Here is a 26,997-nt window from a genome sequence, read left to right as displayed (position 1 = left end):
CTATGAACTTAAGTCTTGTGATAATATAAAATTCTATAGCCTAAAGGGTTTGTGGTTTTGGGAAATGTGCCCTTTTATTCTCTATAAAAATACATTAAGGTTTTATAGGGATTCAAAAGGCAAAAATAATTTTATTAAGTGCTTTTTATTCACAGCTGGAATATTTAACTATTGGGATGCCTGTTTCTCTTCATTACTGGCTTTAGTGCCTTTTTTTCTCCCTGCATTTTACAATTGCTCTCTGTATCAGCAAACTGACTCAAAATAGGAGGAAGGGATTCTGAGCAGCAGCGATATTCTGAATTTCATTGTCACACTGAAGAGTGAGCAAGCAGTCAAGGAGAGTTAGACCATTATTAGGGCTCGGGAAGGAAGCAAATCCTGTTGTAGTGATCAGAGTTATTTGCAAAGTGGAGCACTTGCTGCCTGGCTCTGAGCAGAGCTGGGAGAAGCTAACTTGGTGAGCTGTCATCAACAGCGATGGCTGGGCAGAATGTCGTGGTGCAGAGCTACAGATGAGCACCTGCAGAGTGAAATCAATCTGTTCACCTGAGAACTTTGGTCCTGCTGCAGGTTCCCCCCAAGGCTGGGTGCTGCCTGCAGCCCCCTGAACGTGCAGTGCCCCAGCAGGGCTGGGTGTGTGTGCAGGGCTGCCTGGAGCCCCCAGGGCAGCACAGTCTCCCCTGGTGAAGGGCACTTCAAGCCCTGCTCCTTCCTCCAGTGGTAGTTATTCATGCACTTTCATCCTCATACAAAGGCACAGATTTATTTTTTTTTTTCCTAAAGACTTGTGATCAGAACTTGCGAATGTTTCGCTGTTTTGCTGTGCATATTTTTGCTTCTTATCTATGGTTTTGCTGAACTTGTTTATTTTTTGGCATTGGAATTGCCGCTCCAGCTCTGTTTCACCTTTCAAAATGTTTCTCTATGTTCTTCCAAGTTCTTTTTATGCTTCAGTTCTGTTTAGGCACATGTTGGGTCAAACTGAAATTAAGAGTAAATTCTCTGACAAAAATAGAAGTTCTGGATGTAATGTGGTACTTTAAATGGTATTTTGTGACTTAAAGTATATATGAGTATAAATAGTAGATGAATTCTGGTAGGAATTAGTCATGAAGACTGAGGTCCTTATGAAATGGCAGGAGAGTGGAAGGTTGAAGCTGAGCCACCTTGATGTGCTTGAGCCCAGAATGCAGGATCTGAATTGCAGAGCATTTATCTCTGCTTTTGGCGTTTGCTAACTCTGCCCTACTAGATGTTAAATGGGTGATTAATAGAAATAGCAGCATTTTACTGATGTTCCAGTAGATGTTGCTGGAGAGCAAAGTTAAGACTACTTCATCTAGAGAAAGAAATGCAGTGAGATTACAAAAACCAAAGAAAAACCTGAAGGCTGTTGGTAGTTCCGTACTATGAGATCAATAATTTTTACATCATTATTGTAGATGCTGTTCCATCTGAAAACCTGAAGAGACACATGCTGAAATGAGGCACATGCAAATACAACCATGTGTCTTTTTTAGAGGTTTTTAGTTTTTCCTTACCTCTTCAAATTTTATCACTATTATTGACAATGTTTGATCTGGGTTTTCTTAAAGGAAGGGCTGAAAGAACATCCCTCAAAGTTAGGGGCCTTTTTGTTGTGCTTTTTGTTTTGTTTTAAATAAAGCCATAAAATACAGGTGTTTAATTATAAACTAAGATAAATAAATGCATGCCACCTCAAAATTAGAGTTCTAGTATAGTAGAGTTGCTTTGCTTTGAGAACAGCAAGAGCTTACCAAATCAACACATAAAAGACAAAAAAACCCCCCTCTTAATTTGTATGCTATTTTATGTGTGCTTTTTTATCTATTAACAATTGTGAGTTACCGTCTTATGTGATTAAATTCTGAGAGAAGCCCTGATGAGTGTCAGATCAATAAATTGGAAGCACCTAATGGCAAATGTGTGAATAGTAAACTGTGATGTTCTATGCTAAAACTACTGGTTTAATTAATCTGGTAAAATGATAAAGCAGTCCCAAAGGAGTGGAGGATTTTAGTACACAGGCACTAACTGATGCAATTTCAGGCAACCACTGACCTCTATCTGTGGGAATATTTATTTTTGGAGGTGCTCATCAACCGTAACTGATTTCAAATTCAAAACACTAATGTGTGTTGTGTTTCTTTAATCCTAGCTTTTCATGTAAAGCAGGATAAATATGCAAAACTTAGGCTAATCATGCTAAAAATACAATCTCTCTTTGTGCAACTGGTTTGTACTTATTTGTACCTTAAATAAAAAAGACAAACTAGAATTGTTTAAAGACCTTTTAGAGAAGAGATCTCAGTTTATATAATTAAAATGACTATGTTTGGCTGAATTTTATGATACATAGGAGCATGCTTTTATTTTGTTTGTTACTTAATGTGTAAGAAAATTTCAACTTTAGCTTATAATTGGGGAAAAAATGTACATATAAAATGTGTGCCAGATCTCTACAGTCACCTCTCATGTAATTAGCATTGTATGCTATTTACTTATTGTGGTTTAGATTTAGTATTTTTATGGGGTTTGCAGATGCATGTGCCAAAATGTCTTTAATCTGAGAAGCTTTATGTTGATTGGAGTTTTGTTATTGTTGTTGATTTGGTTTGGGATTTTATTTCCAATATAGGTTTGCTATTGCTAATGGGGATTTCCTTAATGTTCTGCTTCTTTAATTTATTGCTCAATTTGTGCCTGCACACAACTGTGTACATGCTAAGGTAATTTCTTAACCTTCAGAAAACTGTACTTGGTATGCTGAGGAAGTGAAATCTTTCTGCATTTCATGAGTATAGTTTAGGAAATGTAACACTGAATGTATTTATTGAATGGGGAGTAGTTTTTGTTTTCAAACTTAGTAGTTCCCACTGTTTTAGAGACCATTAGCCATGGCCATTAAATGTTGTGTCTCAGTTGGCCATGGCCCAAAGTTCACGAGCACTTTGGCATTTTAAAAATTCTGTGTCATTCAGAAAAATAAGCCTGACTTTTTCCAGTGAGAACATCACCAGAATTATGTTCTCGTACCTTCCTCACTCCCAGACTTGTCAATTCAATGAAATGGTACATAATTTAGTTTAAAAGACTGTAATATGTCACCAGTTTCTAAAGAGAATTCCCTGTTGAAAACATTGGCAAATTCAGTTTAAAGGCTTATGACACAATATAGCCCTAAGGAATAAACTTTTATCTTTGTATTTCTCAGTTCTCAAAGTCATGAGGAGAAAAGCAAGCATACTTGTATACTGGAACTTTATTTAGGATGTCACTCCTGAAAGCTCAGAATAGCTACACAAGGTCAATAATTCTGGCCACAATTGAGTTTAGTGCCATAATTATCAGTAGCAGCAATAGTGCATTTCTAGGTTTGTCTCTGGATGCTTATTTATGTGTAAACAACATCAAAAATCTGAATCTGTGTATTTTAATTTAAGCCCATTTGAAATTTAAAAATACTTACCTGGTCTCATGTTATTGGAACTGAGGAGGAATAGATACCTAGCAATCTGCACTAAGTTATTGACACATAAAGCTGGGATGTGTACACAGGAAAATGTACTACAGATAATAGTAATTTAATGACTTATTTGTGAGGCTTGCATCCATATCAGAGACTATGATAGTACCATTAAAATATGTAAATAAAAATGCGAAAAAAAGTAATTTTAAAAACTAGAAATAGGATTTGGCAATGAAGTAGTCTTAAAAATCTACAGGAGGACATGGTTGTATATATTTTCCTCATTAATGATGCAATAACTCAAAGTATGGGATGTAAGTTCTCTGAGCTAGATTGTGTAGAATATATTTAGCTAGCAGAGTTCTTACTCTATGCATGCAATTTTTGAAGATACAGAGATCAGTTGCTATCTAGAGCTTATATTGATTTAATAAAATTCAACCTGTAGCTCAGCTGATTCCAAATCAAATAAAATTTGGATTCTGTTATCACATGAAATATGATTATAACATGGTAAAACACTGCATTAGAGGGCTTTATCCCCCTGCCCTCAAAAATAATGTATTTCTAAAAAGTGAAAAGCTTTTTTGAGGGAGCTTTTTTGGAGCAGACTGTTGTTTTCAGACTGTTCTCCTAAACTTACCATTGTCTGTGGGATTTCAGGAATAAAATCATATGGAAGCGTCTTATATGTGGGCCTTCTCTATAAAACATTGGAAGCGTTGGAAAACCCAATATATGTTTGCTTGGAATTTTGTTATGGATCTGAATACTGAGTATTTTCATCTGGAGGATGTGCCTTTGAATTGTCACCTGTTAATTTTGTATATATTTGTGCTAATGCCTCTTGTTGTATTTGACCACACAGTCCCACCAAGTAATGGCTCTTAACAGTGTCAGTTATTCTAACATTGTTAGGGAGGAACACAGTCTCTTCTGTTCCCCTCATTTCTCTTTGTTACTGGATTAATGTCTATTTTGAATAGATTTTAGTTGACAAATTCAACTCCTTCAGTCCTTTCTGTTTGGTCTAAATGTCAAACCCAACACAGGCTTTTGTGGAGGATTTTTTTTTTCCCCTGGCAGCACAATGGAGACAAGGAATCTGCTGCAAGATGTTATCCTTTGGTGGGAGAACAAGGCTTCTACTGAGCTGGGAGAGACTGGTCTCCTCTCCCCACACACAATAATGTCTGTTTTTCAGTAATTCAGTGTGTCTGACCTGTAGCACTCCCTCCCCTGCAGATATTAATGCTAAATGAAACCTGGTTTATCTCAGTATTTATATCGATATTCATAGTTGTAGCCTGATTCTGTGCATAACTGATAAGGTGTGGTGTGTTTGTGTTGGAAGGACACAAAGAGAAGAGGGGAGAAAAAACAGCAAGAGATTTTTGCAGGAGAGACACCATTTCTGAGAACAGTGTGGGATTAAAGTCAAAACTGTAACATCAGAGACTGAATGCAGATTTCTTTTAAAGTCAACCTATTGTACTATTGCTGTGGTGTGAGTGCATGGACATAAATAATGTATATGTGCTATACATATATACATGCAGTCTCTAGAGGTCAGTAGAATGTAAGGAATGGACAGATGTTCAGTTTTCTAATGTGAGACTTTGAGATGCAGCATATCAGTTCTTGCAACCTAGGAAAAGATGAATATGTTGGTAATGAAATTTGGAAGAGAAGTAATTAATTAGAGTTAACAAAGAGCTGAATGGAGGAGAATCATGTCTGTCGTGTTGCGGAAATGAGTGTAAATTATTTGTTTTGGGCAAATTCCTGATAAATGCTCATTTGCGTTCTGAGAAACTTGACAGAGATCCAAAGCATGATTATTGTATTATAGCTCATTATAGTGCATCTCCTTGCTACCTTTTCTGAGAGGATCTTGTAGAAAGGCTGCAATAAAATTTAAAATGGTGTTTTGAGACAGCACATGTCAAATGCAAAGCAAATCAAGGCTCCAGTGTGGGCAATGTATTTTCTCTTCCTGTTTACCCTGTTAGCCATGGCCAGCCTTAAAACATCGTTTCATCCTTGTTCACCACTTTCTAATATGCAATCTTCTGCGTTAACTGATCATTTGCGGTTGAAGGTTCTGTTTTCTTTTATCAAAACTGTTTGCACACAATCACAGAATCATTTAGGTTGCAAAAGACCCCAAGATCATTGAGTCCAACCTGTGGCTGATCCCCACCGTGGCAGCCAGACCAGAGCAGTGAGTGCCACACCCAGCTGTTACCTGAGCACCTCCAGGGATGGGGACTGCACCTTCTCCCTGGGCAGCCCCTTCCAATGCCTGACAGCCCTTTTTGTGAACAAATTCTTCTTCATGTCCAACCTAAACATCCCCTGATGCAGCTTGAGGCCATTTCTCCTTTTCCTGTTGATGGTTCCCTGGGAGCAGAGCCTGCCCCTCACCTGGCTGTCCCCTCCTGTCAGGAGTTGTTCAGAAGGTCCCTCCTGAGCCTTCTTTTCTCCGGAATAAACACCCCCAGCTCCCTCACTTGTTTGACTCTCCACACCCTTCTGCAGCTCCATTTCCTTGTCTGGACATGCTCCAGCAGTGCATTATCCAGGCTAGAAAGAAATCCTGACTCCAGAGTCAGGCTGAGTCACGATGACACATCTGTATTGTTGTATTGTAAACAATGGGGTTAGATTTAAGTGGAGTTAGATGTTAAATTGTTATATATATATATATATATATATATATATAGATCAAGGTCTTTAGAAATTAATGGTTCATATGCTCTCCATTTCTCTCCATTAACAGGCTTTTTGGGTGGTATTTGACATCTTTCTTCTGTTCATGTTGTAGTTCTGCTTTGCCTTGTGAAATATTGATAGGACAATCCCTGTCATGGAATTAGTTAGATCGTCAATTCCCTTTTTACTTGCCTTCTGGTTATTTTTGTTAGTTTGCCTGGAAGCTATGCTTCAAAAATCTCTGTGATCTCCCTAGATATTCTGGAAGACATCTTTCAAAGTAGTTTACACAACTTGTTTTAATGGTGAGCTAAACAGAGTCAATTATTGCAGGAATCACTCTGGGTTTTTTTTTTTTTTTTTTTTTTTTTTTTTTTTTTTTTTTGCTGTTCTTTGATTGCATTGAAAACTTTCTATAAGAATTAGATGTGACAAAATGAAGTTGTGGAAGTGGATCTCAAACATCAATGTATCTGCTTTTGCAGAAACAGGAAAGCCACCCACTCAGTTTGTATTAAATTTATGCTTTTAACATAACATTGTGACGGTCATAAAATATGTACTTGGGTTCATCATTAATACATTGTGATAAATAGTGAATATGCATTGATGTTAATGCAGTCTAATAGTTCTCCACATAAGCAGCACATAAAACTTTGAAGATCAGCCTGGTTCTAGTGTGTGAAGTTGCAATATCTGATTATATGAAAACATCGCCTCTGTACATGGTGAAGAACTGGCTTCCTCAATTTGAAATTATGGCAGACCTTTGGGTTTAGTTGGTTTATGATGATGTATTTTATTTTGCTTTCCTGTTGTTTGTATGATTAGGCACAAAATAATTGTATTATAACAGTAATGGTTCATATTTTTAGCTACAATGTCTCTTACCTATCTGAGAACTGTGTTAATGTTTGTGGGGACAAAACTGAGTTTCAGAGTTATCACTTCTAAAAAACATCTGTTGTCATATTGATTGTTTCCCCCCCTTTAAGAAGTGCAAGCAAAAGAATAGTGAGAAGGTGGGGATTAGACCCAGCAGCACTGATGGTGGAGGTGTACCTTTGGTTTCAGGAAATGAAAGGAGTGGATTGTTCCTTATATCCCCAGTCAGTTACATAAGGGAATGGGAAATTACTGGGTGCAGCAAAAACAGAGATAAGATTTGGTGTTTTTTTTAAAAGGACATTTACCTTTCAAAAATGCATAAACCAATGGTTTTAAACAATAATAAACAGCAGGCAGAGTTAGTTTGTATTGTTCGCTCTATGTTTCAAGGCATACTAGTAGGAAATGCTGGGTTTTTTTGAGTTTACAGCCTAGTAGGCAATCCAGTCATAGGTAATCATAATATTAAAGTCTATGTGATTAGCTGTGATTGTGGAGAACTTGATTTCATTACTCAGTTGGTCCCATAGTTCTTTGTTGACTGTTTTATTTCTTTGTGAGAAGAGGTGTATGCTTAGAAAACAGGACAAAAGTTCTTGGCTTCTACAACAAGCACCACAGAACTCTGAATTATGTGCAAACTTGAATAACCATGACATCTGGATTTAGAGAAATATGAAATGACAGTAATAACCAGTATCACTGTAAAATTACAAATTATTTCAATTTAAGTGATTTCATATTTCTGCACACATTTTTAAAGTCTGTCACCATAAGCTGTTGACTTCATCTTCAATGCATTCTGCAGTCTTGACAGTTGAGGATTTGTTAATACTAAATCAGTAATTGTTGGCTTTGAAGAGGGATCCAGCATCTTCAGCAAGAGCTTATTAAACTGTAAAATATGGATTGCCTTTACCCTAATGGCCTCTGAATCCTATTACCATCCCATTAGAGAGTGTGGGATTTTAGTAATTCTGTTGTTGTTTTCAGTGGGCAGCAAGTACAATGGGGAAGGGCAGGGGTTAATGCAATTCATCTCCTGTAATAGTGTAACAGTGAGTCCTTTATCATTCCGTGGGAGATTTTTCCTTCCTGCAGGGAGAGTGTCTGCAGCCAGAACAAGTCCCCCACACCCAAAAACCCACCAGAACCCCTCGAGGTTTCCTTCATTAGCACCACTTTGTAAACACAATAGAACTGAGTTGATAAATAAGTGCCAAGCAGGCTGTGGTATAGGAGAGTTCTCAAGTGCTATCATTGTGCCAAGAGGTATATTGAAAAACCTCTTCAGACAAGATCATTATTTTTTAATTATTTAATTGCATCAATGCTGTAGTATTCTGATTGGTTTACAAATATATGGAAGCATCCTATTCATTTCCCCATAAATTCAGTGTAAGCCAAAATGTAAAGCAAAGGAGCAGAAAACAAATGGTAGAGCAAGAGTGAAACTTTTGGATATAAAATAATGATTGCTTATTTTGATCTGTATAACCTACCTCCAATGATAGTCTTACTAGACGAATAATCTCTTTAAAGTTTTCACTAGAAAGGAACGTGAAGCATTAGCAGTTATTAAGAGGGAGTAGAAGAAGTCATGCGCAGGGGGTTTGTCTGCCTTCAGTTGTGCACAAGGCCAATATGTAAATTTTTTCAGCACCTGATATGATTTTTTTTTTCCCTCAAGTGTTCTGTGGAGATTGATTTGACAGCTAAATTCCAAATGCTAGAGGCAACTTGCTTCTGATTTCAGAACAGGATCAAAAAGGGGGTGATTTCAAACAGATACTGCAGAATCAGCTGAGAGGGACCTGTCAGGGTAGCTTTTCTAATAAACTAAATCTGATACACTGATGTGCATACTCTGTTGAATAGGGGTTAGTTTGATTCATGAGATGCTTCCAGCTAATAATTTTCTTTTTAATTAGAGATAAAATGGATTGTTAGTCAGGGCAGTTACTTTACCATTATTTATTTAAGAAAATAGAGGGTATTTGTATGGATTGGAGTCTTCATAACTAGTTTTCCTTTGTTTTCTTCAGTGTTTGTATTTGGTTCAACTGTTGTGGTGCCTATAAATACAGCAGCTTTATTATGAATAACCAAGATCTTGTGTGCAAACAGTGAGGGGGGTAGAGCATAATCTGATAGATGAGTGACTACTGCTTAAAGCTTAATGAGTAAAGGTCATGTGAACAGCCTTTTATGTCCTTCCTGTGTTTATTTGTGCCTTTTGCATGTTTGGCAACAGAGCCCAAGAAAACAAAAGAGAGACGTCCTTATAGAGGCAAGATCTTTGAGATCAAGTGCTCTATAAAAACTGATCAGCTCATCTTTGCAGTCTTCCCTCATTAATTTTGTGGGCCTTTGCAGTTGTTGCACATACACACTTCCTCCTCTGTGGCCAGATCTCTTTTCTGACACTGGTAATGCTGGGTCTTGGAGAGAATTGATTGATTACCTCCTGGTCTTTCTGCATTCATTCCTTCCCAGAATGGAGCATCACAATTGCTCCCCCTTCCCATGAGGGCTGGAAAGAGAGAGCCTGGACTCATCTGCTGTGGGAGTTGCACATGGATAATCTGTTCTCTTAAACTATAAAATCAGGGACCAGTAACCCAGTTTCTTTCCTGGGGAATAGATAGGTTCTATTTTACAGGCAGTGAAATTTAAATGCCTGGCAGTATGCTGTACAAGTAGGTCAGTGTTATAGCTGGAACCAAGTCAACTGATTTGTCAGAAAGCTATTTTCCCTCCTGAAAGCAGCCTCTTCTTGACCCTGCATTGGGTAGAGTCCATGTAGGTCAGTCTAGTTCTGCTGAGTGCTGAACAAGTCTGTGGGAAGGTATGATCTGCTTCCTTGAGTTAATAATCTAATTATAGTCTGCTTACAGAAAGCTGTAGTATCTAAATACTTTAAGGGTTTTCTTCTTGCTTATGAGCAAACTTAAGCAATATTCTACTAGAAGAAATGTGCTTACTTTAGAAAACAGCTTTGTTCTACAAAATCTCAGAATGGATCTTTGTTCTAATCAGTAGGACCTAGGTAATAACAATAAAATGAGAGAAGATATATTGCGTTTTTTAATTGAGGTTTTGTTTTCATTTCAGAGCATAGTAAACCAAAAAATCACAAAGTAGCTGTACTGGTATAAATCCCAATTAATTTGCAAACTCTGATGTATAAAAATGGTGGGGCTCAATAAACAAGGTTTTACAATAAAGGTGTTCTAAAAATAATCCTTGTAATCACAAAATTGTAACCAAGGGCAGTGTTGCAGTACTTCTGCTCACACTTTTGTGTAGACCAGGGAAATGTGCATCATGACCAGCAGTGACAGAGTTTGCTTTGTGCAGGTGCAGAGCCCAGTGTGTGAACCAGGACCATCTGAAAAGCTCATTTTTTTCAGGGATGTGATGTCCAGTAGAGACATGAAGGATCTCAATGCTGTTGCCTTCAGCCCTGCTCCATTTGGTCAATGCTGTTTTATGTATCCAACAGGGTGGTGCAGCCTCTGTGATCACTGGAGATGTCAGAACACGTGTCTGGTGTGCTTCCTATACAGCCAAGTTTTAATTTGAAACCCTTATTTTATATTGGATTATGTTTTATAGTGCTACACTTTCTTAGGAATATAGTTAGTAGAAGACCTTTTCCACAAAAAGCCACTTAGTGCAACGTTGCAACTTTTGTTTCAAGCCTTCACTGAGATATATATATATATATATATATATATATATATATATATATATATATATATGTGTGTATATATATATATATCAGTGTAGATTTGAAACAAAAGTTTGAATTTTTAACATATATTTATATATAATATATATATTTTGTTTATATGTTTTAAATTGCTGACTTAGAATGCCTTGTATACTGGGAAGTGCTAGTGGGGATTTGTGGTGTTTGGGGGTTGTTTTTCGAGTACAAGTTCTATTTTAAGTACATTGTGATTAAACTGAAACTACATGAAGAAACCCAAACTTTAAAACAATTAAGTTTATTTTAGTTGGCTTTTTGCATCTGAAAGCTGAGCTTGTACTGTAAGTACTAAAATTAATCTGCCATCAAAATCATATTGTCTAAACATTTGACATATGCCAGAGAGGTGGAGAGGGGAAACAACAAACAAACAAAACATTTGTGCCAAAGAGCTGCTTTTTAAATTAGCAAACAACATTGATGTCTCATCCCAAATAAGAGAGCAGAATCTAATAAAGCATATGCAGTATTTTCATTTTAATCTGTAAACTATAACTGGGGAAACACTCAGCAAAGGTGGAAGTAGCCAAAAGAGAGTTTAAGAATTGCTTTGTCAGGAATGAAATAAATTTGATACAGATTTAGTGGTCAGTTGTTAAACCCTGGACTAATAATTTAAGTGAAAGGTTGCAATCTAGTTTCTGTAATGTAATGAAAGAGTGTACCTGACTATTGAAGATCATTGATCTAATTATTAATTGTTCTTTTGAATTGAGATTTGTTTCTCTCTGGGCTTAGTAACATTTTATTGTACTTTAAATTGGCTCAAAAGGAAGATGGAAATCCAAACAAGTAGGCTCGTCCTTTCAAACCCCCGAAAAGATTTGATTGTTGGAAGGACCTTTCTGCAGCTGATGTGATTTTCCTGTGTACTTCTGTTACTAAAGAGTTCTTCACTTCAGTGACAGATCAAAAGTCTTTCCTTGGTTTCAGTTGCATGGGTTTGAATGAAGGATGAGGCCCAGAACGCCTGGCTGCTGTGGGCAGTGCAGGGACAGCAACCTGCTGCCCCCAGGTGTATTTCAGGAGATGCCCTGTGCTCCTCTGGCTGTCCTTGGCTGTGACATTCTGTCTGCAGTGGACATGGAGCCTAAGCAGGATGATCTGTTGTTGTTTGGATCACAGATTTGCTCTTGGTCACATTGGAAATAACTTCCTTCCAAGAACTAATTTGGGAAGGGTAGAGCCTTGTTATGCAAAGGCAGGTAACATGAAAGGTTGAGCTTATCATCTAAGAAACCCCCTGCAAATTAGTTCTTGCTTTCAATTTTTTTATCCTGGCATGCCGCATGGGGGAAAAGCCAATAAGCTAATTGAGTCAGGATTATCTTTGTTCTGCTGTAAGCCAGCAGAAATGTCTGTTATTTTTCTGGAAAGGTCTGCTGAGGTAACAGGAGGCCCAGGATTGAAAGGTGCCATCCTGCTCCTGCCTCCCACCCCTGCTGTTTTAAACAGCAGGAACTGCAGTTTCACATTGATCAGCTGACAAGTCCAACCTCAGAAGTTTGAGAGATCTTTTCCCAGGGATGTCGATTTGAAATTGATGTTTTGAGGGCAGAAAAATCTGCCCACCTACAATTCTATTAATAAATAAGAAATGGTGATTAGTTTTTGAGATTTTTTGCGTGTTGGTGACCAGCTAACAGTCTTTTCACAGAAATGTGCAAATTGGAGTTTTTCTTAGCTCAGGTTAACTGACCAGTGGGATTGGACCTTTCAGAGAGTTTGGCAGAGGACAACAATCTCTGTTGATGTTTGTCCATGTCAGACTCAAACTGATTTTATACAGGATATCCCTTTTCTGGTTATGGGAGCTTTACCAGCCATACTTAACCAAGTTTAACTTGTTTGATTTCTTGCTTAGAATTTCTCATTAGCTTGTCTAAGCAGGGAGCCTTTCTGGCCTCAGAATGGAATTTTCATTATTTTTGTATCATTCATGATACTCTGAATTCATTCAGGGTTGTGTAATGCAATATCCTCTTTGCCAAGTAGAAGTGCTTCCTATGCAATCTCAGCATTGTGTTCCAAACCCTTGCTCAGCTGCAGTTTTTGTACAATGTGTTTGCAATACCTGTATATTAAACTAGAGCTCTCCAGATATCAATAATTCTGTGTGGTGGCACATGTAGAGTGTTTTAATATTTATTCCTTTGCTGCCTTCCGATGGGGAAAAAAAAAACCCTTTCAACTACATTAACACAAAGCCTGTCTGCATCAGTTGCTCTGCTTTTTAATGAAAACATGAAGTTGAATTTGTGAATGAATTTGTATTTTGGTAACTCTGGCATTTGAGAGACAAAAGTGACACTGACTGCAGCAAATGATCTGATTCAGAGAGAAGGTTTGACTATTCTAGATGCTTCTGACTGTGTGAAAGCCAGACATTGCTTAGACTTTTATGAAATGCCAACATTCTGACCATCAGAAAGTGGAAGAGTCACTGTTGGCTTCCCCACTGTAATCTTTCTACTTTAGAAAGGGAAAGTTATCTTCAGTACAAATACTGCTGTTCCTAATATGTAATTGTGAAGCAATGTTCTGATATGTTCCTTTTACTTCCTCAACAAAGTTGTCAGCACAAGTCTATATTAACCACTTACAAAATCCCTCTGGATGTATATGGAAGAAGTGGTACATAGAAAAATTAGAAACCAGATTTATAAAATGAGAATTTGGGGAATTGGCAATTCCTTTTCAGTCTGAAGCCTGTTAATTCAGAGTGATTATTTTGATCAGCACTATATGGAGTTAAATCCCTCTCTGGATGTTTTCATTTTCATTCTTCACTGCAATTTTGAATGCATCTTTCAACTAGTAGAGAATTAATTTGTCCTTTTGTGTGTGTGGGCATTGGGATGATATGTAGTCTTATTTTCTTGCTGTCCCATTTGCTGACTGCCAAAGAATGGAATGTACCAGTGGCTGGTTTGATACCAGGAGAAGGAAAAGCTGCAGAAATACTGGCACTACAGTAAATAGGAAGGGAAGATGCTCTTTCTGTGCTAGAGGTGTGTTCTGGTAGATGCTGGCATTTGGGACCTTGCCTGCAGGAAATGTTCCTGTGCTGCACTGGCTTTGTCCCCAAGTCCAGGTTAAAAGTTGGGAGCAGTGAAGTCACTGCTGTCTGTTTGTACTGCTGCCAGTTTTTGTGATATGTTGTGTGTTAGCTTACAGATATAATCCTGATAAAAGATATGTCCCTTGTCTCTGTGACACAGTTTAGAGAAAGGGGAAAGAAATAGGGAAAAAGCAAGCAAACACCAAACATAGGCATTGTGCTGCTGTGCAGCAGTACTGTGGATTTTGGCATGTTGTGGTTGTGGGGAGAATCTTCATCTCATGCCTGAAATTAAGATCTAAAGGGATATTTTGCTCAGACTTTGTTTTCATGTGGCTTGTTTTTCATACTCCAATCCATTGACAGCACTTTCCCATGCATTCAGCAAACTGTAGGACATTGCTTTTTTGTGTGAGTAAAGTGGATTTCACCTTGAAATAATAAACACATTAGGAATTGTTTGTCTGTTTAGGCAAATGTATGCTTCTAGGGTTTTTAGGAGTTTTGTTCAAGGTCTTTAACATCAAATTAGCAGAAATAAAAGGTATATTAAAATCATTAGAGAGAGTGAGTTCCTGCTTTTACGTGAGCTCCATTTTCTCCTGTGCGAAGTCTCCTGAGATCTGTAGACACTCAGTGCCAAGATAACATTGGCACCATTTTCTTATTGCCATGGTGATCTTCAGCTCTGCTGAATACTCAAGGGAGACCATGGTATTTTAAAGCAAGTAGAATTTTAGTAATTAAAAAGGCTGGAAGGAAGGGTCTTTCTAAATTTTGCCAGCCTGGGTAAATAAGGATAATGAATTATGTCTGAATAGGGGAGTTATGAGTCTGCTTTCCTTGATTAGTACAGACTATTAGATTAGAAAGGCTGTGAGGGTCAGAGTGGGGCAGGTGGGGTCTCCAGGGTCCCTCAGTGCTCAGGATCTGAGCTGAGATCCCGAGCAGTGGCTGTGCTGTGCAGAACAAGGCTGCCCTTTGTGGGAGCAGGGCTGGCAGAGCAGAGCCTGCTCCTGTCTGCACTGGGACTTAAGGGCACCAATGCATTCCAGAAGATTTCCAAATTAATGCTCTTGCTTGGAAGTTGGCCTCCTCCTTTGTAGGCTGTTGTATTAAATGCCAGTTTTGCACTTTACTGATGGCAGTGGATTTTTCAGGCTCTCCATCATTTCTCTGTCGTGGCCCAGTTTTCATTTCTCTCAGGCTACAGCATGAGTCAGCATTTGGGATTGTTTTATGGTACTCTGATATTCCCTCCACTTTTGGTTTTTCCTTTTTCTTTTATGACCCTTTCAAGCTCACCAGTCAGTGCACAGAGGCAGTGTAAAGCATGCAGACAGGAAGGATGGTGAGATAACTGATATGTTGGGATCAAAAAAAAAAAAGTTATAAAATCTCTGTACCAGCACAATTTCAACCCTTTATTTCAGGTCAAATTTAGCTTTCAGCCATAGTAGTTGTTTTTGCAAAGCTGTGTAAAGTCTTGAAAAAAGACAGTACAATTTGTCTTTTGCAAAATACACTTTTGGCAAGCAAATAGGCATTTAAAATGAAACTTAATTCTTTTGTGTTAAATGTGGATAGTTTGTCAGATTATTGTGTCAGTTCTTTTTAACTCACTCCATCCATATGCTTTTGCCCATTGTTATCTCTTAATACTGCTTGTGATTTGGGGCAGGGGCACTCTTAAGTACTTTCTTCATTACATATGATATTTAAGTTTGTTATATTGCAAAGTAGAAAAAGCAGGCTGGGTTCTCCTTCAGTGTACAGTTTAGTCATGGCACACCTGAAAACTGCCTATTGCTCTTATTAAGTGTTAAGAGAGATTCCAGTCCATATTAGATGTTAAAAACCAATTTCCTTATCAAGCCAGATTTTAAGGCTTGCTGAAGCAAGCTGCCCTGATGACTTTAGACATACATATATGTGGTTCTTCAAAACAGAATCAGTGTGCAGTTCCATCTTGATACTGTGAGATGGTGAAGAAAATATGAAAGATTTGGGATTAAACAGGAAATTTGTATTTGGTATCCAAAGTGTACATGCATACTTTTTCTCTTACTTGGTTGTGTCCTCAAAAATATCTGTATCCAGGGGATAGACTCTTAGTTCCTTCAGTGGTCTCCAGGCTGGAGCTCTGGAACAGCATTGCTGAGGTGGCAGCAAAGGTTTGGCAGCTTTGCACAATCTCCAGCACAGGCAGCTCATGAAAAAAAAACGCCAAAATTATTGATATTCTGGGGGCAGTAGGAAGCAGGTGCTGTGCCTGTGTACAGACACCCACCCTGGGTGTTGAGACACCCACCCTGATCCCCCAGCTCCTCTGGCACCTCCTGGGGCTGCTGCAGCCTCTGCCCCTCCTGTGCCAAGGTGGGGAGCAGCACAGTTCCCTGCTGGAGGGGCAGGTGGGCCTGGAGAGCTCTGTATCAATTCCCCAGGACACAGAGCACCTCTCCCCAAATGGTTCAGGCTCTAATTAGTGGGCACAGAGCCCTGCCAAGAAATGTATTTCTGGCAGAGCTCCACTTCACTGAGTGGGTCAGGATTTTGCTGATTTTCACTGCTGTACTCTATATGTGATTGATTTTGTTCAGCTGAATGTAATGCCCTGGTCTGTTTTGTAATATGATCATATGAAAACTTCATCTTTGAGGTAATCTTTACTTGTTTGTTTGTTCGGGGGTTTTTTGTTGTTGTTTTGTTTTTTGCTTTTTTTTGTGGGATTTCAGTTTTTTGGTGGGCTTATGTATTTCCAAATATTTTAATGGAAGCATCCATTTAGGAACATTAGAAGCTTACCAGCTTTTTTACCTATTTGGATTGGATTTTTTATTATTTAAAGACCACAGTCTAACTATGCTCTAAATTTACCTCCTTTTAAAAAGGATAAACCTATTACTTGCCTGGCTCTGAGCAAGGATTACAGGAAATAAACAAGCCTAAGTCTCTATCTAGTTATTTTTAGCTTAACTATGCTACTTTTCTTCTTATTTCAGTTCAAGATGAGATGAGAACTGCAAATAGCCTAAATTAGTCTGTAGCATTTATATCTTGTTAAGTTTCCTGCTTTGGAAAATATGCAGGAAAATGATTATACGTGGTATTCATCTAGAGGCTGATGAGTTTGTTATAATTATGAAGGTAGATGTAATGAGATGAAAACATCTTTCTTTAGGCTCTCTGAGGAATTCCTTCTCTCCATATTGCTGTTGGGTTAACTGTTTTCTAACCAAAGCCTTCCTCAGCATTCACTTCTCATGTTTTGGGGTTTCCTCAGTTCCTGCTTAGGAAATTGATTGATTGGCAGCTCTGCCATTAGCATTTATAGGAGATAACTAATTAAATTCTACATGCACCTGAGTGGATAATAAAGACCCCTTTGAATCTCTTTTATTATCACAAATCTCCAGTGTAATTATCATTTTACCATTATTTAGCATGCTTAATGACTCTTTGTTGAGTAATTTTCTAGTTCCTTCCAAAAGACACCGAGATATCAGTGTGTCTAAAATCTTGTACAAAGTTATAATATGAAGTTTGAGGTTTGGTTTATGCTTCGTTTTATCTTTTGGGGGAGAAAATTGGGTTTTTTCAGCTCAGTGTTTTTCAAATAACTTGATAATTCCTAAACTGTGTTCAAATATCTGATAGGCATCATGAAGCACTTAGGTGAGGAGACTGGAAGATGTGTGTGGATTCAGTTTATTGTTTCCTTTAGAGGGAATAGTGTCAGCAAGGAACTAATGAGAATGGGACTGTGAATATTTGCTGTTTGAGTAGTGCTGAGTTTGCTTAATATCACTGTCAGAGTAGATTAGAAATTGCTCTTTTTATTTTGTTTGTTTTGATCATGACAATTTTTGTTTGTGTGGTGGTAATTTATTTTTTCAAGGCTGTGTCCAAAGTCCTCCTTTCCCCAAAGGATTCTACCTGTTTTTTCCATATGCTTTTCTTTATGTGTTAGTAAAGTGTTTATGTGTATATTTACATGCAATTGCCCAGATATAATCTGTGCAAATTCTTATGTTTGATAACTAATTATGTGAGGATATTTTCATGTGAGGAGAGCTCTGGATAAATTGACTGAGATTGGCAAAATTTTTTCTTCAGTAATTGATAAACTTGTAGCATTTTTATAATATGATTTTTCTCTGTGTGCATAAATTTCTAGAAATGCCTGCTGTTCCTGTAACTTCACAAAGGTTTAGTTGACTTTTATGTGGCAATAGCAATTTCTAAGGAATGTAGGGGCTGGGGGTGTCTTTCTGTTATTCTTCATTTGTACTGTACCTGTAGAAGAGGCAATTTTCAGGGAGTCATGCACTGAATATTTTGGTGTCAACTTTTATGACAGCAGAAGTTTCACTCATGGTTTTAGTTTATTCACATACATCCACACCTCTTGTAAGGTGAAGGTACTCAAGATTTCAACATAAGAAACAGCACAAATTCTTTCTTTACAAGAAGCTGTCTTTTCCCTTAACTGTAATCCCAGACTCTGCTGTCAGTTTTCTAAAGCTTCACATAAATTTGACCTAAAATATAAATTTTTTAGATATTTAGATAATTTTTTTATACTTAGATGCATAGATATTTAGTCATTATTCACCTTTTATGCTCATAGTAATGCCCAGCCATGTATTGCACCAAACACAGACCTACCTTCTGGCACAGAAGTCATGTTTACATTCTTGACAGCAAGTTGAGATCACCACCTGATCCAAATGTTTATTACAGAAATTGTCAGAAGGAAAGCAGGTATTTGAAGAGAGACTAGTGAGATGTCCTGGTGTGTTTTTAACATGCTCTGTATGAGACAGCCATTCTTGGGCTAGACCAATTTCTAACTAAAGGTAAAGTGAAATCTTCTGGTGCCCAATTTAAACATGAGGTTCACAGTTTACCTAATAACTAAAGATACAAACAATGTCTACCTTTCTTGGTTTCTTGACTTTCCCACATCCATTTCCTTAATCCTTGAGTCTCTCGTGATGTGATGATATGCTATGGAAAAAAGAGAGAGGGCAATTTTCCTGCAGTGACTAAAGCAGTAAATGTGGATTTGCGTAGCAGTCAGAGAGTGAATGTCCACTCAGGCTGGGGGCAGTGCATTTACAGTAAGTGAAGGCTTTGTCAGACAGCTCAGAGCTCCCTGCAGTTTAGGATGTGAGTGACTTTGCAGTACTGGAGGCTGTCTCAGCTGTTGCCAGTTCTTACTGAGCTCTGGGGAAATGCACAGCAAAAAAGCCATGCAGCATCAACAGTTCTAAACCAGATTCTTGCTTTCATCTTTGCAATCCTTGAAAACAGAAGTAATTGCTAATAGGATTGGGGTGGATGCAGCTGTGAGAGTAACTTGGGGCAGGGCTGCCCACCTCCCTCAGGTTTTTGTAGTAGGCAGAAAATGAGTGTGGTTTGATTTCTCTCACTTTCAGTTAGTACAGCTGCTTTCTGCCTGTGTATCTTAGGGGTTTTTTATCTTGAATGGCATTTTCTTACAGGCTTTCGGTTTTGGCAGCAAATACTCAAGATCTAGGAAGGAGATGTGGGCAAGTGTGCGTGTGCTGATTGTATTCTGCCTCACGGACTCACTCATGTTTCTTTAAGTGGAAGAGTGACTTACATATTGCATTCTGCCTTGGTCTGTATGAGACTGTTATTCAGGAGCTGTTATTTGTTACTTCACAAGTGCCTTTGGTATAACCTTCCTCTCACATAATGTGTTAAGTTCCTCGGCTAATTTCTTTAAATTCTTTTGGCACTGAACACTGTGCATTTGTATAAGTGACTGGACATAGAGAACTTATTTTTAAAATGTATAAGCATATAAATCTCACTGTTGTGATTATTATTTTCCTTTTTTTTTTTTTACCAACACCCAAAATATAAAAAAATAATTGGCAGCTGCTAAGGCTCCTATACTGCAAAATAAAAAAATTCATATGCTTTGATTAGATTATATTATAATTATTATAGATATATAATATAGATTATAGATAATATAATAGACATTATAGATATATAATATAGATCATAATCATTAGATTAATATGCTTTTAGATTTTTCTGTAATTAGTGCAGAAAAAGTTATTAATTTTCTATGTTTTATATGGTAGAGAGTAAGGGTCCTACTTTTCTCTAGTTTTCTTTGTTTTGTTTTTGGAAGCTCTGGTTTATTCAAAATTTCATGAGGATACACAGATCTATCTTACAGATATATCACTTTGGTCTTTTAATCATGGTTCAATTCTGACTATATATTTTAAGGTGTTCTGGGTGACAAAAGTCCTTGGAATGTTAAATAATTCTTAAATTAAGTATGTCTTTGTGAGAACCTGCATCTGTGGAGCTCCCAGTTTGCGTTGATAGCCGGCTGTGTAACTTTTGCTTCCACGTGCTTTTACTCTGATCTTTTAATTTAGCGTTTGGTACCGTGGACGTTTTGCAAGGACTTTAAAGGACTTCTTGAAATAAACAGATGCTTTGAAGACCAGGCCATTTGCCCCACCAGCAAGGATGAAAACTTGGTGGTGGAGCTCTGGTGTGGCTGCCAAAGTGACCTTGGTCGGGGGGAAGATGACGGAGTGCTGTGCCGGCCGCGCCTGACAGCAGCGCGATAGCGGCGCGCGTGACAAATCGCTCACATTAAAATGGGGGGCACTTTCGGCAGCACCAGCGTCCCAATCCATCAGTCCTGATTACTACACAAACGTCAGCCGTGGCACAGAGCACATTTGTCAGGGGGAGTAAAAAGCAGTTGTTAGTAGGAGCACTCCCTGCCACGGTAATGGACTGAGGCTCGCTGCGGCGACTCGCGGCAACCGGCGCGTTTGCAAATGGCCTGAGCAGGACTTGGGGAAAACACTGCGCAGTGGGACAATTAAACAGGCAGGATTGGAAACTCCACAGAAAACACTTTATTTACACTGTACAGTGGGACAGTTAGACAGGCAGGATTAGAAACTTTACATAGTGATGATTGAAAAGTTTCTTGAGTGCCCAACATGACGGAGTCGACATACAAGCAAGGCCAAAAAAAATCAATCCCTATGAAATATGATATGGCAGAACTTTCCTGCTACAGCAATGGGGGCGATCTTCACCCTACAATCTTCTGTGTTAAGGAAGTTGCACTTTGTCTAATTAATGATTATTTTATTTATATGTGCTTAATGGATATTGTTGCTTGCCTGCTTCATTCACTTTGCATGTGCTTGATGGATTTGCATACTCGTCACAGAATGCAAATAGGATCATCCATTTGCACATGGTGTATATGGATAAATGTTTTCATTAAATTATCTGTCTGGTACAACCAGCAATATTGTGCCAAAAAGTGAGAGACTGCCTTCATTCAAATGTCAAAAATGGAAGTTTAGGCTCACGTGATCTTTCTTACTCGAAGCCTATATGTGTGTCTGCTTTTTCAGGCTTTCCTATTTATATTAAAATTTCAAGGAGACAGGGCAGTACTGAATGTGTCAGAGTTCAGTGCTTAAAATCAATAAGTTGTAGGGGACAAGCTCTTTTTCAATTTACTCTTTTTTGAACAAATACTAGTGGAATCATAAAAATATACACACTTAGGTTTGTACATAAGTTTGTTGTTTCTTTGAAAAGAATGTTCATTTCTTGCAGATTTTGGGGGTTTTTTTGGAAAATTCACTGATCCTTTATCTTGCCAGTGCACTTTTTGTAGAGGCTGCCAGAAAGTATTGAAACAATGGACACTGTCACTGTCCAAGTCCTCTTTAGGTTTTGGTTAGAAATACTGCTTGCATATCTTCAGAATTTCATGCTGTGCTCAAAATATTCCATAAAGAATTAATAAACCAGGCAGAGAGAAAATTCATGAGACATTCCAACCATCAAGACTATTCTCTAAACCATTTGCATGCTTATCCTTAGTCACACTGTATTAGTTTGCCATTTCTCTTAGCACTCTAAGTTTATACTTTATGAACATGGTGAATTAAGGAACTTGATAATGCTTGCTTTTCCTTGGAAAGGTTGACCTCTCTGATCAGATAATAGTAAGATATTGCTTCAAGGGGATAAAGAAATAAATACTTGGTTTCTCTGTATTTTAAAATGTATGTGTATGAAAGAATTCCCGCAGTAAACTTAAATCTGAGTGACAATTTTGCTCCATACCATTCTTGTTCAACCTTTATAGTGCATTTTGTTAAGAAAACAGCCAGAGGAGGCAAAGAGATCTTCAGACATGACAATTGCTTGAAGTGGTGTTTGCAGTGATGGAAAAGACAGCAGTTCCCCTAGGAAGCAAAAACAACCTTACAGTTATCTTATTTTCTGTATGTACACATCTGAACAGCTGTAGAGGAGCTTGAGTGGGGAATCATCACTTTTGTTGATGTTTGCTTTGTCTTTTATTTATCTCTGTCTGTCTTCCAAAACAGCTGCTAACTTGCCAGTATTTTGGGTTTTGGTTTGTTTATTTCAATGAGATAATATGGAACTTTTTACTTTCTTTTCCCCTCCGTGAAATAAAAGAGAGCATTCTGGGCAAAGTGAAATTAAATTTTGCTTGAATACTGGTTTCTTAAATATTTTACTCATCGTTCCTTTGCTGTGGATCATGGAACAGCTGTGTCCCTGGGCCAGCAGTGTGTCCTGGGGTGCAACAGGCAGAGCATTGCCAGCAGGTCAGGGAGCTGCTCTTGCCCTGATCAGGACTCACTTGGAATGCTTTGTCCAGCTTCATGTTCCCCAGTACAAGAGAGACCTGGAGCTCCTGGAGCAGGCCCAGCAGGGCATTTCAAAGTGATTTATGGAGTGGAGCATCTGGGTTATGAGGAGAGGTTGTGAGAGTTGGGTATAGCCAGGAGAAGAAATGAGCCAGGGGACCTCATCCCTGTCTGTGAGCGTACGCAGGGAGTTTGAGGAGGCATTTGGATCTGGGCGAGCAGACTATCACCACTATCACCTAAGAAGATTTAGATGCCTCTTTTCTGTTTTTTGATTTCACAAATTTACAACTCAAGAAATGACAGACGTTTCAAATGTGACAGTGAGAGGGTTGTTTGGCTTTGGTTTTGTTTGACATTTGATACAACAAGGAGAAATAAGGAGTAATAAATAAGAGAGTTCAGCACAGGAGTCTCTCTACATGAGCGTTAGCAGAACAGGGTGATGAAAGTTTTTGCAGACGTGGAGTATTTTGTTGGGTTTGCAAACATCTGTGTAGCCATATAAAAAAATTGTTTTTTCTGAACTGTTGAAAACCACAATGACTAAGTTAAACATTAATTATATAATACTTTGGTTGTGAATGGGGAGCTTTGGTACTAAAATCTTCTCATACCAAATTTAAACATAAGGGTTCACAGATTGCCTTTGGTAAGAGCTGAGTCTGAGGTGAGTTGCTGCCAGCAGGGATGGCTTCACTGAGAGACCACAGTGCAGCAAGAGGGCTTCAGAGTGACTCATCCGAGACTGGGGATTCTGAAATGACACTCTTAATCCCTGTGGATAAGATACTTGACAGTGCAGTTTACATATCCCCTCCTAGTAATCTGAAAAGTAGCCGTGACACTGGCTCCGGCGGGAGCTGCTTGGCAGCTTTCCCTGTGAGAGAGAAGAGGTGCTGCAATTAGAGACAATGGGATGTGGAGCAGGAATACAGAGGGAAAGGCTGCATTTTATTAAATTCAATGTTTTCATCAATAGCTAAGCAACAACCCCCATGTAACACAGTGAATTAATTGTGGAGAATATTTGTTCTGCCACACGCTCGCTGTGTAAATACTGCTACCAGCAGCACAGGCAGCTCAGTGCTGTGTTCAACATTGCTGTGAAATACAGCTGTGTGAAAAGGGCACAGTCAAATTTCTGCTCCTTTTATTTCTCTCCTTGATAATTTTCCTTTCTCTTTGAAGAGGAGAAAATAAGCTTGAGGCTCCTTGCTTTTCAAACGTGTGCACCACATGTGGTTGTTCCATGTATTAAATCTCTGTTTTGAAGGGTTTGTGGGTTTTTGTTTGACTGCTTTGGAGTTTGTTTTGGTCTGGATTTTTGGGGGAGAATTCTTTTTTACTTTGTGTGCTAGATTGTCCAAAGGTTTTTGTAAATAATGGTTTCCCTGATAGAAGTCCTAAAAATACAGCATGATTCATGACAAAAACTGGCAATTATTTTTATAGTAAGAAAATAGAAATTAATTGTTAGCTAATTTAGCATTAAAATATATTTTGGAGGGCTGTTAAAGCTCTGATAGGGGCGTCATTCCGTGTTTGCTGAAATACTGTTTGTTTTTTGTGGTTTTGGGGTCCTTTTCTTATTTTTAAATACCACTCATTTTCTAAAGTAGCATCTGCAGGGCAGGCCATGTATTTTTATGATGCTTATTTCAGTTCTCAGACTTTATAATGCTACCCAAAGGCATGCTGCGCTAGCCTAGAAATCCACTTTTTGTGTCTTGTTGTGTCTGAATAACTAGATGAACCAATAATAGCCTGAAAGTACATCCAGGGTGAGCTTAGGGTTAGTAAGATAATGGTGTCTTTGTATTTCACTTGAAAGTTGTTGATTTGTGAATTAAGCACAGAAATAGCAGCTGGGATGTTTTATAGCAGGAGTTATGTGAGCTTGGAATGGGCAGCCAGGGTGTACAGCACAGTAGGAGCTTTACATCTGCTGCTGCCTTCTCAGTGCAGTAAGAAATGGGGCTCTCATCTTTCAGAGCAAGTGTCAGGTCTTAAACTTTGGAAGTAGCTCTCAAATTAGGCTCCTCTAGTGAAAAATAAATATAACTGAGTGCCTGATTCTGTGTGTGCATGTTCTGAATGCAGAGAGCATTATTTGCACAGGGCTGAGTACAAATGGAGACTGACAGGCTTTTTCTGTGTCCAGATGATGTTAACCAGGAGCCAAGGTAGAATTTATGGCAAACTACACTGAGACTTTAAACCTGGCACTTGGAGGAGGACATGGCTTCCATTATATCTTATTTGTGTGTTAAGGATTGACTTCATTTTTCAGTCAGTCCCTTTTTGGCTCCATGAGAAAACAGAGAAGGTCATGCATGTGAAATGTTGGTGGAATTGTCTGAATTCCCTTCCACAACTGCAGTTCAGTTTATGGGATTTCTCATCCAGGCCCAGGATCCCATAAAAAAAAAAAAAAGTTAATATTTGACCATCACAAAGACTTGCTTAATTTCGTGACAACCAGTATAATGCATAATAAAAACCCTTTAATCCTGTTCTCTAAGTGTGGCTACAGATGTGGAAGGAAGGTTTGTGACTAATATTGCAGGAATGATGCTGTCTATGGCTTCTGGAAGGATTCATTCCTCTTCACTTGTCTGTTTGCAAACAGTTTTAAAAAGGTGGCATATCATCTGTTTTCCTGTCACTTCAAAATAAGTTTGAGAGGTGCAGGGGAGAAGGGATTGCTTCCCTTTTTATCACATGTATTTATTAAGACTATGGCTTCTCTAGCAAGTCTCATTTTTCTTCATGTTCTTCTGAAACACTTTTTTTATGCTTTTCAGCTGGAAATCTTCACTGTAAGAACTGTCATAAATAATATTTATACAATAATCTAGTATTGATAGAGTAGTTTTTAAATGCAGTGTAGCTTTGTGGTCTAAATGATTGAAACATACAGCTGAATTTTATGCCCTTTGAGTTAGGTGAGATGTTTACTTGTTGATTTACTGATTTCTGAAAGACTTAGTGACAGTTGTTAAAAACCTACAAAATAAAACTACATAGCACTGTCTCTTAGGATAACCAGCTCTCAAGATTATGGTCCTGAGGGATAAAAGCCTTCTACAGTACCTTGCAGTCCCTTTTTGAAGATAAAAGCAAAATCTCTGTTAAGAATTCATCCGGTTTTAGCACAACTTGGCTTCTTTTTTTTCCTCCCTTATACTTAAGGGTTTTTTTTTTTTATTTTTCCTCTTCCTTACAGTTTCTGACTCATGTTGTGCTTTACATTTCTAATGATCAGGAATAAAAGTACAATGTATAATCTTATTCTGTTATTAACAGAATTAGCATAAAAAACCCCACAAAGAAATCATGAAAAAATTAATATAGATGTTGTCAAGATTGAAATGAAAAGCGTTTCTAACAATTAGAGTTCATAACACACAGCATGAATGTAGCAATTGTTCTGTTATGGCAGCTGACTCGAATTGATGTATATACAATTAAAACCCTGAAGAACTAATTTTTAAACATTCTTCACATATGTGAAATACTTTGCTATCTACAGGGCTTTTGTTTGGACTTGCTAAAAAGCTCTCATATATAGTAAAAGAACTTTAATGGAAAGAATTTAAATGCAGAAGATTGTAATTTTTTTTTTTTTGCCAAGTGCCGAACTTGCACATTTAATCCCCCTGTGATTAAAACACTTAAAGGTGCACTTACCTTCCTGTGTGAGTATTCCCATTCTCTGAAATGAGCCTGCTTGTGCTTAAAACATTTAGCAAGGCCATATGAAAGAACAGGTTTTGTGCATTGTTAACTAAATAGTACTGATGACTATATTAAAATGAACATGCCTACAATATCTTTGACTTGTTGCTCCCATTGTTCAAATTTGAGATATTAAAAGAAAGGCAAAGCTATCTGCAGCCTTTAGAGTACAGCAAAAGAAAAGAAACCTCTCATTGTAAATATCATTCCTTCAATTGCATTTTTCCACCCAACTGGGTAATTCTGAAACTCCAACTCATGCAAAGGAGAAGAGTGAAAAAAGAAATCACACTTGTTCTCTTGTGCCAGCCATTCCATAGTAGGTAGAAGGTTGTATTTTATGCAAATGTAGTTGCTGTTTTTTAATCCTTATATTTGTAGTAAGTTTTTCATTCAGCTTCAGTGAAGTGTTGCAAGGCTCAGTTACCTGCCATCCTGTACCTATTAAGAGTTGAAGGTTTTAATCCCTGTTTAGCTGTTTTTGTAAATGTATTGCCACTGTGTACTTGCAGAGTTCCAGATAGGCTTTCAGACAGAATTTTTGTTATTTACTGTATAAGCATAAGTTGTCGTCACATCCTATGGGAATAATATGTAGTATTGATTCTAT

General features: G+C 38.0%; 1 protein-coding gene across 12 annotated transcripts in view; it reads left to right on the top strand.

Annotated features, from left to right (window-relative positions):
• The window catches only part of TENM2 (teneurin transmembrane protein 2), a 615,620-nt gene that overhangs the window by 281,159 nt on the left and 307,464 nt on the right, over positions 1 to 26,997 (top strand). The gene's annotated exons all lie outside the window — the stretch shown is intronic.

The sequence above is a fragment of the Melospiza melodia genome, chromosome 14, assembly GCF_035770615.1.
Source record: "Melospiza melodia melodia isolate bMelMel2 chromosome 14, bMelMel2.pri, whole genome shotgun sequence".
NCBI lineage: Eukaryota > Metazoa > Chordata > Aves > Passeriformes > Passerellidae > Melospiza > Melospiza melodia.
Note: the sequence above shows the minus strand (reverse complement) of the source record. Positions and strands in the feature narration are given on the sequence as shown.